This window comes from Sycon ciliatum, chromosome 5, assembly GCF_964019385.1.
Source record: "Sycon ciliatum chromosome 5, ocSycCili1.1, whole genome shotgun sequence".
NCBI classification, from domain to species: Eukaryota; Metazoa; Porifera; class Calcarea; order Leucosolenida; family Sycettidae; genus Sycon; species Sycon ciliatum.
This window is the reverse complement of record NC_088647.1, coordinates 38,668,803-38,682,815: the sequence shown is the minus strand read 5'-3', so window position 1 is coordinate 38,682,815 and position 14,013 is coordinate 38,668,803. Positions and strand designations below refer to the sequence as shown.

General features: G+C 50.9%; 1 long non-coding RNA gene across 1 annotated transcript in view; it reads left to right on the top strand.

Moving 5' to 3' along the window:
• The window catches only part of LOC135816762 (uncharacterized), a 6,336-nt gene extending 1,201 nt beyond the window's left edge, over window positions 1-5,135 (top strand). The window contains exons 2-3 of the long non-coding RNA XR_010553496.1: window positions 2,019-2,090; window positions 4,517-5,135. This is a non-coding gene — a long non-coding RNA (uncharacterized LOC135816762). The remainder of the gene's footprint in view (window positions 1-2,018; window positions 2,091-4,516) is intronic.
• The last annotated feature ends 8,878 nt before the right edge of the window (window positions 5,136-14,013 follow it).

Below are 14,013 nucleotides of genomic sequence, written 5' to 3'. Positions count from 1 at the left end.
GACGCCATATTGATAAGTGCCTGCACGTGAACAGTCGTGAGGGGGGGGGGGGAGATGACATCATGTCACTGAGGGGGGGGATGACATCATGTCACTGAGGGGGGGGGAGATGACATCATGTCACTGAGGGGGGAGATGACATCATGTCACTGAGGGGGGGGGGGGGGAGATGACATCATGTCACTGAGGGGGGGGAGATGACATCATGTCACTGAGGGGGGAGATGACATCATGTCACTGAGGGGGAGATGACATCATGTCACTGAGGGGGGAGATGACATCATGTCACTGAGGGGGGGGGGAGATGACATCATGTCACTGAGGGGGGGGAGATGACATCATGTCACTGAGGGGGGGGGAGATGACATCATGTCACTGAGGGGGGGGGAGATGACATCATGTCACTGAGGGGGGGAGATGACATCATGTCACTGAGGGGGGGGGGGGAGATGACATCATGTCACTGTCCCACGTACAAGTAACTTGTACGTGGGACGCAGCTATCCAGCTATCCAACGCAGCTATCCAACAGCACCTATCCAGCAATTACACGTACATGTACATGACATGGCATGTATTTCTTCCAGACCGATATCTCAGTCACTAGAATCATCCCTGACATCAGTCATATTACTACTGTTGAGTGTTGTTCACCCTTGCACAACATTTATTTTGGAGCATATCATGCTATTCTTCATCACATACTAGCTGCTGATGTTGGTGTTGACGCACTAGGCAAGGTGCATGGTCGACAGAGTCCGATGGCTGTTGGGAGGAACCTGCGAGAGAGCACGTATGCGCCTTCAGCCCACCAGCACTCTTAACCCTTTAAGAGCCGCCCCATACTTGAATGCGTCGTAAACGACGCATTCAAATGCAAAACTTCAAAAGATCGTAACTCAGTCCAATCTCGCTCAAATCCAGTGATCGAAATATCCAGGGCGAAGACAAAACTCTCACCTGTCGGGAGAAACAATCCGCGAAGCGCTGCGAGCTACGGTTCCTGAGATAAATAACTCGTAAGTTGAGCCGCGATCGCGGCAATTTCAAAAGCGCGCAGTGCGACTTTAGTATTGAGAATTTTGAGACTTTTCGTCACGCTGGTTTACTTGAATTTGCACGGGTTTCACTGTTGATATTGTCAAGAGTACACAGCGAAAAAATTGGAACTCCACGATCGAGCGAAATGAAATATCTGGAACGGGACGCAATTGGACGCATTTGGGGCATTTTTCGTACTGTCGCTGCGATCTAGCGCTGGATAGACGGTGTGCTGGCAATCATGATCGACCTCATTCTCTTCCTCTCGCGGAGACCTTTCCAGGAAGCCCTAGATTGTGAGGATTGAGTGAGTAGAACTGAAGCTATGATCCAAGGAACACGAAAAAATGCAGAATTTTGAAATTTTCCTGTGGCTCTTAAAGGGTTAAACCATCTACCATAATGTTGACACGACTTTGCACCAGGCTGTTGGCTGACAGGAAGTCGACGGGCCGCACTGCACATATGTTGCCTGTACCCAGACGCACTAAGATGATGGCGGTCGCAAACACTGCAGTGCACAGTTGGCTTAGACGGTGGTGGTCGAGGCACAACATCAACGACACTCGATCTCCACAAAGGTCAATCCTGGGCCGTTGCAAACCATGGAGTATCCAAGGAGCATAGGTCGTGATGAACACGGTCCTTGAGCCGAAGGCGTGGACCTTCTGCCGGACGAGCCTTGCCGAACCATCCAAACAACAGCTGTTTAGGCTGCCTAGTATCCGGCATACGTGCAATATGCTCAAGCCACTCCATGCGTCGCTTGCAGATGCAGGTGGATAACAATTTCTGATACACACACAAACACAAGCATAGCACCTTTCAGCTACATTGCATCATGTTCAGAGCATTACGCAGTGTGTACCTCTGCAATTCCAACTGCATTTCAGGATGATTTTAAGGATGATGTGGTCGAATTGGGATTATGACATCATTATGACATCATTGTGTGTTTGCTGTGTGTTGGGTTGTAGGTGATAGCTGCCCTTTGCACCTGAACATTATCAATACAGTGAGAGGTTGTAAATTAATTCGAGGTGTCTAAGGTAATTACTCTACTGGTTATAGGGACTATCTGCATAAGGCAGGGTGGGTGATATTTGGTTGGAACTCGGGAGTTAAACCCAACAGCCCCCCCCCCCCCCCCCTGAGAGTAATATTGGGTTTGGTAGGTAAACTCAACAAGGATCCCGAGGCAACCACTTTAGCAATGGCCGATGGTGGAAGTTAACTGCTAAGCTCTGTTGCACAAACTAATACGCTGTAGTTAACCCCTTTGTGTACCAGCCCAACTTGAGGCGTACCATATTACGGTACGGTTTGCTGAACTTCAGTAAAGCGCTCCGATCAACATGCAGTTTGCTCCGCTGGACAGCTGAGATCCCAGTGAAAGTTGATGTTTGAAATGGGTGTGGGTAGGTTGCCAGTGAAAATGTTGATGTTTGAAATGGGTGTGGGTAGGTTGCCAGTGAAAATGTTGATGTATGGAATGGGTGTGGGTAGGTTGCCAGTGAAAATGTTGATGTATGAAATGGGTGTGGGTAGGTTGCCAGTGAAAATGTTGATGTATGAAATGGGTGTGGGTAGGTTGCCAGTGAAAATGTTGATGTATGAAATGGGTGTGGGTAGGTTGATGTATGAAATGGGTGTGGGTAGGTTGATGCATGAAATGGGTGTGGGTAGGTTGCGGTGTGGGTAGGTTGATGTTTGAAAGTATCTAGAGCGATCGCATTCAAACGTATGCTTTTCATTTACAGTGCAGCAGCCCAAACTATTATTTACAGTGCAGCCCAAACTATTATCGCTATTTCGAATGTGTTCTCACCCAGTTTCTCTGCTTGTTTCCTATTCCAAACTCTTTGTTTCCTGAACTTTTTCTTTACCAAACGTTTCTTTCCCAACCCTTTTTTTCCTGTCACAAACTTTCACTTTGGTGGAGCAAGCCTGTGATGTGCGCTTTCAAGCCACAGCGTTTCTACAATCTGGCTCGCCTTCGTTTTGATGAGGTGGTGGATGCAAGTGTAGTTTTTTTTGTCACATGTGCATGTCAAAAGTATAGACCTCTGGACTTTTTCGAATAAAAATTTGGTTTGAGCTTTTTGGGAAATTCCTTTGAGATATTGCTCAGGCAATTCCCCCAATTGTTCTCATATAGATTTCTAACAAACGCCCATTTTTGGAAATTTTATGCACAAACTGATCACAGATGTTATGTGGTATAGATGCTGGTCTATTAAACGGTTATTTGAAACCAGAGGTCTATGCTTTTGAAACGTACTATAATGCATGCAATACCTGACGTTATCTGCCAACTGACTTACTCGCTATAATAATTCGTGGTGTCACTGTGTGTGTAGCGTAAAGTACTGCCAGAGCGCCCCACCAGAGCGCCCCACCAGAGCGCCCCACCAGAGCGCCCCACTAGAGCGCCCCACCAGAGCGCCCCACTAGAGCGCCCCACTAGAGCGCCCCACTAGAGCGCCCCACTAGAGCGCCCCACTAGAGCGCCCCACCAGAGCGCCCCACCAGAGCGCCCCACTAGAGCGCCCCACCAGAGCGCCCCACTAGAGCGCCCCACCAGAGCGCCCCACCAGAGCGCCCCACTAGAGCGCCCCACTAGAGCGCCCCACTAGAGCGCCCCACTAGAGCGCCCCACTAGAGCGCCCCACTAGAGCGCCCCACTAGAGCGCCCCACCAGAGCGCCCCACTAGAGCGCCCCACTAGAGCGCCCCACTAGAGCGCCCCACTAGAGCGCCCCACCAGAGCGCCCCACCAGAGCGCCCCACTAGAGCGCCCCACCAGAGCGCCCCACTAGAGCGCCCCACTAGAGCGCCCCACCATCTCGTCCTTTCGTGGTCGTCTTGTGGAGGTGGTTTCCTGTCTGTTGGTCATACGACACGGATCTTGTACACACATTGCGCATTGTGTGGTCAATCCGTACTCAATTTGCCTTCAATCGGATGCGAGCTCCGCATAAAAGCATGCCAAGTGTGGCCTTACTTCTGACAGCGTACAAACTCAGTTGCACTCTGCCATACGATTTTCTTCGCTTGGCTCTAAAATCAAGATGGGGTGCTGTGGCGAGATGGGGCGCTCTGGCGGTATTTTACGGTGCATGTATAATGAGCAGCAGGATTTTGCTGGTTGGCTCTGCCTAAACGAAGGTTGCATGTAGCCAAGTGTATTTTCATATTAGACATAGCTGCAGATCTGGCCCCTAATGTTCTCAGTACAGGAGGGGGTGTCCAACTGGACCAGTCAACATGTTCATGGCTGTGACACAGGGCACAAATGCAGTCACACCGACTATTCGTGAATATCAACAGAATGTCCATGCCCAGAGCAAAGTCCCATTAAAACTGTATACATATATCGAGACTTGGGACAAGGACACTTTTCTGATGCCCAGCTGAGTGTCGTTATACGCAAAGTTGACTGTATCTATTTCTTGTTGGTTTCTGCTGTGTTGCAGGTATCGAACACCAGAAGTGTGCACTTGAGAAGTTTCCCGACCCCATGATTGCACATGGAGTGCTTGAATTGTCAGTCCAGGTTTCGCCGCATAGCACAATTATAAGCACAGTTCTATATATTTCCATCTTCGTGTTTTGCATTTTTCGTGTATTTCAATACTCTCTTCTTCGCTCTTTTCTCTCATCGTGTCATGTCCTTAATCATGAATATCTTATGACGATCCAGTGGTTCATTGAAACAGAATGCTTGAACCTCGATTTCACCGAGCATGAACCGTGCTCAGAGTTGCAACAAAGTAACAAAGTGGCAGCCTCGCTGCGTCTGGTGTGCTGCGTGCTATTACTGGTATGTTCTTTTGTCTTTGACTTTGAGGCCCTGCTTGCACTCTCAGCAAGTACCGAGTGCATCCTGGAGTACAAGTAAGCCTGAGCTTGAAACCTACCCGTGACCCGGACCCCGGTACTAGCAACAGTCCATAGTCCCCCAGAGTGCGCAACTAATTTACTTCACTGATCAGATCTGGGACGGCGAAATCCGTGTTGCACGTCATAGTGTGACATCATGAGCAGGGGAGGTGTGTCCGCGTGGTGAACCGCGTCGAAGATGCAAGTCCGACCCAAAAAATCATGTACAATATGGATTACGCCGTCCACAACCCCGTCCCAGTTGTGCACTGTGTGGATTATGGACTCTAGTCTTGGTACTAGTGATAAGGGTGGCACACGCAACTTGACTTTTGCTACATGCCGATACGCCTGGTTTTACTGTTGAAATGCCTGGTTCGAATAGAAGCCTGTCTTGAATGATTACGCTCCATTCATCCCAAAACGGCACGTTCACACAGTTTGGTGTTGGTAACATGATGGTCATGGTAGTCATGGTAGTCATGGTGACGGTGTACATGTAGATACAGACATGTACGTATAGCATATTATTGGTGTAGAGCTTGTCTTACACATCGTAGCTATACCAATACTTCAAGTAGTATTTTCCTTCACCACAAGAATTCTTGTTTATTTTGCCCGTAGAAGAGGCTTTTGAGTTACCAAAAAGAAAGAAAAATGAACGGATCAGGCTCAGCATGTGTGTGTGTGTGGGGGGGGGGGGGGGGGGAGCTGTAGTTCCTAGTTTAAATTCGTTTTTAAAAACATCTCTTTAATTCTTGCACTATCCCATTATGACCATGCTTAAAGACGCAGCGTCTTTTCAGAAGTATTTAGATCTTCTTTTCAGCAAACGGCCTCATTCATCTGCATCGCTTGTATTGTATACCTGTGTTTACTGCTTACTGCTTACTGCTGCTTTATTGTTCCAAGTATCAGTTTAGTTTAGTTTAAATATCTCCTATTATTATTATTTTATTTTTTTTCCTCACCCCACACCCCTCTACCCTGTTATCGGCCCTCTTAAGAGTTGTGTTCATCACTGTTGAGGCTTCCGATGGAAAATAAAAGAATACTACTACTACTACTACTAGTACTGACCATAAAGCTTGCCTGGGGTCGTCGGTCTTCTTCATATCAAAAAAAACATGGCGTACATAGTGACAGATTCGACTGATGCTCAGCACTCTACGTCTCAATTAGTTGCTGTCCGTCAATTTGGTGTCACCGTGGTGCGGAAGCTGGCGCGTTTGTGTGAAGTATTATAAGGTATACGGGGTGGTAATGCCATTAGAAGATAATGCTGTTGCCATTAGATAATGCTGTTGCCATTAGAACAGATAGTGCTGTTGGGTTAGGGAAGGGGATACTAGCGCAGGCAGTACAGAAGGGGTTGAAAACTTAGCTAAATCCCGTCGCTATGGAGTGGCAGCACGGGAAAATACAATGCATGTACCAGCCCGCGACCAGCCCAGTATCGGCCAGGGAGTCGTATTTGACGACTGTCTGGCAGGGCCTACTACTACTAGTAGTCTAGGCCGGAGTGGAAGGAAGGAAAATGGCTCACGGCGCCCAACTCAGCGCTACGAGAGACGCACTGACATTGACAAACACTTTTTAAGACTGCACCTATTCCGTAATTCAGTACTTTCATTTCTAGGGTACCCTGTAAGAAGGCCTTAGGCCTGTGGGGATTGCCCTATCAAAAATTTGATCATAATAATAATAATAAGGCTTACACTTGTACTTGTTGTGTTTGTGTTCATGTAACCATGGTAACCATGGTAACCAGGGAGTAGTACAATACCGGTATTGTACTAGTCATGATGTGGAAATGTGCGGACACAAGACCAATCATTTCGACGTCCCCGTCACGTGACCTCTTCCCGTCAGTTACATGCAGGGAGCTGCTGCTAGCATGCGAGGAACGTCCATATAATACATGTACTTTTATTTTTTTATTTTTTACTAAAAAACACAGCCCTACTAATAATCAGGGGAAGAGGACAACTGAAATGACACTGGACAACCAGACAAAGGGGAGTAGGGGCGATGTGCCGATGTGGTTGGCGAGGCTCATCCGACCGGAGGTCTCGGAATCATAGCCTACGACCAGGCATCGATAGGAATGCAGCTAGGGAGGGAGGGAGCTCAAGTGAGAAAGAGAGAGAGAGAGAGAGAGAGAGAGAGAGAGAGAGAGAGAGAGAGAGAGAGAGAGAGAGAGAGAGAGAGAGAGAGAGAGAGAGAGAGAGAGAGAGAGAGAGAGAGAGAGAGAGAGAGAGAGAGAGAGAGAGAGAGAGAGAGAGAGAGAGAGAGAGAGAGAGAGAGAGAGAGAGAGAGAGAGAGAGAGAGAGGGAGGGAGAGAGGGAGGGAGGGAGGGAGGGAGGAGAGAGAGAGAGAGAGAGAGAGAGAGAGAGAGAGAGAGAGAGAGAGAGAGAGAGAGAGAGAGAGAGAGAGAGAGAGGGGGAGAGGGAGAGAGCCACGAGAAGAAATAAAACTTTAAGTAAAACAAGAAAGAGATGATGGACGAGGGTAGTTGCTCATTGACGGGTGGCATAGCCTCACAGGGAGTCCGTAGCCCAGAGCCAATTCTTTTGACGCAAGTGGCGATGGACCTTCGTCTTGAAGGATTGGAGAGACTTCAACTGGGGCATCGGATCCGGAAACATGTCTTGCGGAAGCCTGTTCCATTCATCCACTACACCATATGGGAACGAACGCTGGAGAAAGTTGGGGGCCGTAGGGAGGAGCACTGCTTGTAGCTGATGCTGGTGGCGGACACGGAGCTGCGACCTTGTCCGCGGGACGAGGCTAGCTTCCTGGCGTGGTGGCACGAGCGCAGAGAGGTCTGGATGGTCTTGAAGGCACATTAGCTTGTACATGTACGTGAGAGCGTACACTTGGCGGCGGGCAGCTAGGCTCTGCAGCAAGGCGTCAGGACCAATGATAGCAAGGGCCTTCCGCTGTACTTGGTCGAGACTCTGCAGGTGAGAGTTGGCTGCGCCCATCCATGTCAATGGTGCGTATTCGAGTAGAGGGCGTACGAAGCCTCTGTACGTTGTCAAGTGTCCTTCACGACCAAGGAAACTTGATGCTCGACGCAGAAATCCTAGCCGGATTGCGGAGATGGCGTCTGAAGGTGAGTTTGCTGTCGAAGGTCACTCCCAGGAGCTTCAGCTCGTCCCCGCAGGGAATATCATGGGCTCCGAACGCTAGGTCTGGTAATGGCCAGGGGTTGCGGTGGTGGCCAATATGCAGCAGCTGCGACTTTGTCGGCTCAAAGCGAACTCGCCATTGTTCTCCCCAGCTACTCAATCGAGGCTAGATTGCATGTCTGCAATACTGCCAGCAGAGTCATCTCTGGATCGTATGATGGTGTACAGCGTGGTGTTATCTGCGTACACACCCATTCGCGCTGATGGGGAAAGACAGGTCTCAGCATCGTTGACATACATCAAGAATAAGGTGGGTCCCAGGATGCTGCCTTGGGGTACGCCAGCTTTAATCTGGAATTGAGCAGATTCCTGTCCATTGACGATTGCGCTTAGTGTGCGATTCCGTAGATAGTCCCGTAGCCACTGCAGCAGGCCACCGCCAATACCGAGAGTGGCCGCTTTGTGTAGGACGCCGGGGTGCGACAAGCGGTCAAACGCACCAGCAATATCGACAGCCAGGACGTGGGCACAGCCACCAGAACCAGCTGCCAGCGACCAATCATGCCCAAGCACTGCTAGTAGGTCCGCTGTTCCAAGGCCACTGCGAAATCCGTACTGCTTGGTTGACAAGAGATGATGTTTTTCAAGGTGATTCACAAGTTGACAGTTCACAATACGCTCCATCACTTTGGAGATGATGGGGAGGAGGGAGACTGGGCGATAATTCTTAGGGTTGGATAGGCTGCCCTTCTTGTAGACTGGTACAACTCGAGCACTCTTCCAGGCCTCTGGCTGAACACCCTTACGGAAGCACAGGGCGAAGAGAGACGTGAGAGGCGATGCAAGTTCATGGGAGCACTCTTTGAGCACTCGAGCAGGGATGTTGTCCGGACCGGACGCCTTGCCAACGTCGAGCTGGTTCAGGAGGCGTTTCACTGTTTGCAGGCGGAAGTGGATTCGGCTAAGTGGGGTGACCCCGGGTTGGCGAACATGAGGGAGATCCCCCGGGCCCAAGTCATCATCTCCAAGGCTACATTTATTGGCGAAGTAGCGACCAAGGCAGTTCGCTTTGGCAGCATTCATACGGAGTTGGTGACCAGCGTCATCTACTAAGCATGGTATAGACGAGCCATGACTGGCGCCAGCAGCAGATTTGAGCACCGACCACCATTGCTTGTCTCTCAGGCCTCCGCGTGACAGTTTCCGACGAACTCTCAGTTCCCAAGATGTGCGAGCTCGCACATTCGCGAGGATAGCATCTTCTACTGAGCGCATGAAGCAAGCCTTGTGGGCTTCGCTGAAAATATTGTGTCTCCAGGCCTTCCATGCCTTGTCTTTAGTGTTCAATGCTGTGGTGCACTCAGGAGTCCACCATTTGGGGTCTGCTGGGCGGGTAACAAGCTGCTTGGCGGGGAAAGACAGGTCTCAGCATCGTTGACATACATCAAGAATAAGGTGGGTCCCAGGATGCTGCCTTGGGGTACGCCAGCTTTAATCTGGAATTGAGCAGATTCCTGTCCATTGACGATTGCGCTTAGTGTGCGATTCCGTAGATAGTCCCGTAGCCACTGCAGCAGGCCACCGCCAATACCGAGAGTGGCCGCTTTGTGTAGGACGCCGGGGTGCGACAAGCGGTCAAACGCACCAGCAATATCGACAGCCAGGACGTGGGCACAGCCGCCAGAACCAGCTGCCAGCGACCAATCATGCCCAAGCACTGCTAGTAGGCATGCTGCTGGAGATGACGTCACTTAGCTTTTTTTCTTTTTTTTTACTAAGTACACAACCTACTCGTCAGAGGGGGAGAAGACAACAGAGTATACAATAACAAAACAGCAGGGAGAGTAGGGGCTGCAAAGCAAGCCTGTGCTGGTGAGGCAAGCCCACAACACCGATCTATGGTCTCGCGTTAACGTGAGCTTGCGCACCATAGCCTAAAAGAAGGGGGTGATTTAGCGATAAAGACAAGAGAAGGTTAGGTAGAATGGTTGAGGAGAGAGAGAGAGAGAGAGAGAGAGAGAGAGAGAGGGGGGGGGGTGGAGAGAGAACAAGAAGAGAGAAAAATAGATTCAAAGATAGTTCAGATGCAGTGAACATGATGCAATGCTGGGGGGGGGGGGGAGCTTCAAGATGGAAATAGTTCTGAACTGTTAGAGGGAGTCTGTGGCCCAAAGCCACTGGCTTCGGCGAAGATGGTAGTGGACGTTCGCTTTGAAGGATTGTAGGCCCTTAGGAGATGGTGGTTTGGTGAAGAGGGAGGATGGCAGCGCGTTCCAGGTGTTGATGATGTTGTATGGAAAGGAGCGTCTTAGGTAGTTAGGAGCGCCTGGAGGGAGAACATCTTCCAGTTGGTAGGGGTGTGAAGCAGACTGTTGGCACTGTCTCCGGGTTACAGGTGCGGCATGGTGGACAAGGAGAGGAGGGACCATGGATCTCAGCAGAGGAGGACCCGGTTGGCCCAGTAGCTTGTAGACGAAAGTCAGCGCCGCCACTGTCCGTCGGGCCTTGAGGCTCTGTAGTAAGATGTTGGGTCCCAGGATATGGAGGGCACGCCTCTGCACTCGGTTAAGGTGATCAAGGTTGGTGGGGGCAGCTCCCATCCAGACAAGGGGAGCGTACTCGAGCAGGGGCCGGACGAAGCCGTGATACACGGCCAGCATGCAACGACAGTCCAGAACCCGAGCAGCTCTACGTAGGAGGCCAATACGTGAATTTGCCCTGGCAGCAACTGACGAAAAGGATAGCTTGGAGTCAACCATAACTCCGAGGAGCTTGAGGTGTGGCTGTTGTGGGATGACCTCCCCTCCAAAGTTTATTGCGGGGACAGGCCAAGGCTGCTGTCGATGGCAGGAGATTCGTAGGAGCTGCGACTTGGATGGTTCAAACTTAAGTTAACATGCCACTGTGTTGCCCATGCATGTAACGCATTGACGGAAGCTTGGAGACTGTCAGCTTGGTGTATGGCATCATCGCGTGTATTGACGCAGGCACACAGCGTGGTGTCGTCTGCAAATGTTCCCATTTCAGACCCTGGAGCCAGGCAGCTATCAGCATAATTTACATACACAAGGAACAGGGACGGTCCAAGGATGCTGCCTTGTGGCACTCCTGCAGAGATCGGATAGCGATCGGAGCTCTTGCCGCCAATGACCACTTCCTGCGAACGACCTGTTAAGTAGTCTCTAAGCCAGTCCAGGAGGGCGCCCTTCACACCGATGTTCCGCAACTTGTGCAGTACACCTGTGTGGGAGACTTTGTCAAAAGCCCCAGCGATGTCAACAGCAAGCACCTCCACAGATCCACCAAGGCCAGATGTGGCCGACCACTTGTGGTGTAGTCCCGTAAGTAGATCGGATGGACCTAGGCCTCGGCGAAAGCCAAATTGCCTTGGTGATAGGCGGTTTTGTCCCTCCAGAAAGTTCATTAACTGGCGGTTGATGATGGACTCCATTACTTTGGAACATATAGAGAGCAGCGAGACTGGTCGGTAATTCTTCCTGCAGGACTCTTCAGGGTCGTCAGTCACAATGGTGGACCAGTCAGTAGTGCGACAGAAGGCCCGCAGGCGCCCCCAGTCTGCCTGATTGTAGCGCCAGACAGTCCTGGAGGTAGCTTGCTCAGCATCAGGGGTGAGGTAAAAGTCGGCAAGAACAACCCCATGGTCAGAGCGACCAAGTGGCGCTTTGACAGTGGTGTAGATAGGAACGGGCATGTTGGAGAGGATGAGGTCCAGGGTGTTCAGACCCCTAGTCGGCTGCAAGACATGCTGGTGGAGTTGATGCTCAGCACACAATTCTTCCAAGGCCTCTCCAGCTACAGTTGTTTTGCTGCTGCAGAGCCAAGTCACGTGATGGACATTAAAATCCCCAGCTAGCACTATGTGAGTGCCGTGAGTGCGGGCCACGTCTAGTGCAGGTCCAAGATACTCAGTCAGACAGGTGTCGTTGTCCGCACAGGATCCAGGCCGATACAAGGCACCGATAACAACAGATTGTTGCGTGGAAAGACTCACTGCGAGCCAGAGGACTTCGTGGTCATCAGTGGGTATCTGGTCGAGGTGCACCACTGGGAGGCCGGACTTACTGCTGCGCCCTGCGCGTGCGCTAGCCCTTTCCCAAAGGTGCTCTTTTAATTCGCACTTAGTGCTTTTCGCGTCCCTCAAAATATGCTGAAAAAGTGCTCTTTTTTCAGTGAAGCGTCACGCCACCACCCTCTTGGATCAAGGCGTATACAAAATGTTACCAATAATTAAAATGTTGAGAAGCACGACTGAAGTTCTACAAAGTCTCCTAGTTTGCCCTTCACTCAGAGGCAGAGCTGAGAACATGTTCTCATTTTCCTGCTTCTCAATTCACTGCTTCTCGTTTTACCCTGTCCTGGTCTACCCTGTCCTGATTTGCTCTGTCCTGGTCTACCCTGCCCTGATTTGCTCTGTCCTGGTCTACCCTGCCCTGATTTGCTCTGTCCTGGCCTACCCTGTCCTGATTTGCTCTGTCCTGGTCTGCCCTGTCCTGTTTTACCCTGTCCTGGTTTCCTCTGTCCTGGTTTACCCTGTCCTGGTCTGCCCTGTCCTGTTTTACCCTGTCCTGGTTTCCTCTGTCCTGGTTTCCTCTGTCCTGGTTTCCTCTGTCCTGATTACACTGTCCTGGTCTACACTGTCCTTTTTTTCGGGGGTAACGGCCTCTTTTACGGGCAAAATAAAGTCATGTAGACGTGAAAAAAGTTAGATACCATGAAAGGTAAAATAGAATTTTATTCAAGTACAATACATTGGGAAATTCCAAGAAATTCCACGTAAAACAGACGAAATTCAGCTCTCAATGGCCGATGCCTACCCCAGCACCATCCTGCGTCGACAGGCCTGTCAGGCGCCTTCTAGACCCGCGTAGCCGGAGGTCGACTGCATGGATCACTGCAAATTGGCTGCGAACTCGCACCCAAGCCATGATGATTGAAAATGGCTTGTCCCACTTGAGGGCGAGGCGACCAGCAAGTCGCTTCTGATGGCTGGCGTATTCGCGATGCAGCACCCCATCCGTGGAACAAACCAGTGATGTGAACGACCCACGGAGGTCCTCGGAGGCCTGACGGTACTTCTTTTTCTTCGCGTTAGCAGCGCGGTTGGAAGTAGATTCCCAGGATGAATGGGAGTATCTGGGTGCGTTGGCATCAATGATGCGATTATCAAAAAATGCCACCCTGTTATCCTCCCACACACCCCGGGCAAGCCAATCTGCCCGAAGAGCAGGCTGCCCCGTCCGATCACCCTCCAGCACCATGATCGGCTCGAGGACAACACCACCGAATGCCATATCAGCTAGCTTTGCATCGCTATCACGCAGATCATTGTGGCCTCGCTTGATAAGTCCACCTTTCGGGCAGTCAAGGCCATGCTGAAGAGAGAAGGGCTTCCCGCAGCCATCACATTGCGCTGGCAGGGCAAGCGGCTGCCGACCATAGCGGATGGCAGGTTAGCGGAATTCTGTACTCGACAGATCATACCCCTCGCGCTTCAGAGGCAACACCGTAAGCCATCCGGAGGCATTTCCCCGTACGATGCGGGAGAGGGTGCGCTCCTCAAGCTGTGGCAGGTCACTGAGAATTGTTTGGCTGATTTCAGCGGAAATCACATCTCGTTCCCTGCTGATTTGGCTTGTGATGCGGCGACAGTGAGCGCTGTGATCGTTCATGTTTACGGGGTTACCAGATTGGATGGAGTTGCGCAGGATGTCAGTTGCGTTTCTCGAATTCTGGTAAGCCTGCGGTGCTGTGTGGACAGGATCGGCCAAAGCCAAGCCACCATACTTGACTGGCAGGGTGAGGAGCTGGTGATCCCGAGGAAGAACCTCCCGCCCAAGGATGGCTGGGGCAAATTGCTCCAGGATGACGTCTTGAAGCGGAGCAAACTCCTCTTCAAGACCCTGGACAACACGCTGGAGGTATGACCACTCACATGA